The 1,972-nt window shown below is 31.0% G+C and overlaps 1 pseudogene; it reads right to left on the reverse strand.

The window, feature by feature from the left end:
• Positions 1-309: 309 nt before the first annotated feature.
• Positions 310-489, reverse strand: LOC122054271 (annotated as a pseudogene).
• Between the last annotated feature and the right edge of the window lie 1,483 nt (positions 490-1,972).

Below are 1,972 nucleotides of genomic sequence, written 5' to 3' on the forward strand. Positions count from 1 at the left end.
ATTAATATTGAGTGGTAAAATCGATCATAATAATTAAGACAAATTGTGAAATGATTGATTCTTCACTTTTATTTTATATTATTGTTTAAAATGAAATGATTGATAGATATATAGGAGGGCTAGGATAGCTCATGGGAGTGTAATTCTATCACGGAGTAGTATTTGATTCAATTAGTTTATCAATTATTTTAACAAAACAATATAATCAAATAATAGGTATAGGTGGGGCATCGTATTCTATAGGTACTAGCCATCATGCACACACATGACATGTGTCATATAATGCATTAATATATGTAAATTAGTACCCCGGACTCATAAATTGGACTTGGTAAAAATACATCAGACCCATGTAGTAAAAACCCCAACAGTAAACTATTATAACGGACTCTTCATCATAAAAAATTAATTTAATTTTTTATACCAGATATTAAACTTATAAGAATAGATACTATACTTGATCTTAGCCAAAAGACCGACCCAAGATATTTATAGAAGTTTCTTTACTTGAAGTTTTGTCAATTCTAAAATGTAAGACTAAAGATAACCATGATAATACATATTTTTTATATAAAAAATAACTAGAGAAAGTTACTAATAGGCCTTAAATGTATTTTTAGTGTGAAAAGAAAAAAAGAATATTAACATAATTTAATTTTGGGCATAACCAAAATTAGTTAGTAAAAGCTAAATTCTTAATAAAATTGTAAGATTAAAATATTCAATGATTGTTCACAAAGAGTGTTAAGGTTTGACTCAAAATTCATATTACTAAAGTACTATAGATGTTTAAGATGAAAAAAAATAGATGCAAAGGTTGTTCTTTAAAAGAGATAAGCCAATTGATATAGGAGGATTCAAAAAATTTTATTATTATTTTTTAGTAATTTATTTTTTATAATTAAGATATTTTTGATAACTTTTATCTTTTGTAATTTTAGATTTTGAATTCATTTAAAGATTTTAGGATTGTGAGTCTGTTAGGAGTTTTTACTTTTTGTTAGGATTTCTTTCTTTTCTTTATATATTAAAGTCTATATATTGAGATTTTTTCCTTTCTTGGTATCTTAAAGTTTTGAGTCTATATAAATAATTTTTTGGGTTGATGTAAAAGGAGATTTTTGGTTTAATATTATTTCAACAATGTCGCTCTTTTTTTAATTTCTTAGTATACCTCTTCGAATCAACAGGGTTTAGAAGATTATCCTCGATATTAGTGTGCAAATCAATGGATTTAATAGCCCGCAGGATAATTACTATTCATCTTGGCGTCAGTTAGTATTAGAGCTCTTTGGATCTCATGGATGGTCATCATGATCATGACCGAAGTCATTATAGGAAAAGTGAAGGACGACTAGAAATTGATGTTTAAAAAGAGTAAGATAGCATACTAGAGGAAGATTGGGATGATTGAAGCTTAAAGGTATAAGGAAAGTCTAAATGGGTTAAGGAGGACCGCACATTGACAAAAGAAAGCCCTAACTATGATTAGGCAAAGGGAAGTCTATGTGGGTCAAGGGAGACTGTACGTTGGCAAGGTAAAGTCCTAACTGCAGTTAGACAAGAGAAAAATCCAAGTGGGTCAAGGAGGATCACATTTGGTGATCAGAAGTCAAACAAGAAGTTGGCAAATTCTAAGTGGATCAAAAGGTTGACCGAACACTTTGTGGAGAAGTCCCAATAAATCATGATTGACCAGAGGTTGGGAAAAGGAACCCTAGATTTGGGTTAAGTAAGTTAGGATTGGGCAATCAATCAAGTAGTGTTGGGCCAATCAATTAGTGGATCGATTAACCTCACTTTTTCGCAACACAGAAACGTTCTCAATCGATCCACTGATCAATTGAGAGCTACGCCAATCGATCAGAGGATCAATTTTGCTCACTTTTCCATGACGCATAGAGGCGTTCCCAATTGATCAAGTGATGGATTGGGCTACGCCAATTGATTAAGTGATTGATTGGGCTGCACC

This window comes from Zingiber officinale, chromosome 3A (assembly GCF_018446385.1).
Source record: "Zingiber officinale cultivar Zhangliang chromosome 3A, Zo_v1.1, whole genome shotgun sequence".
NCBI lineage: Eukaryota > Viridiplantae > Streptophyta > Magnoliopsida > Zingiberales > Zingiberaceae > Zingiber > Zingiber officinale.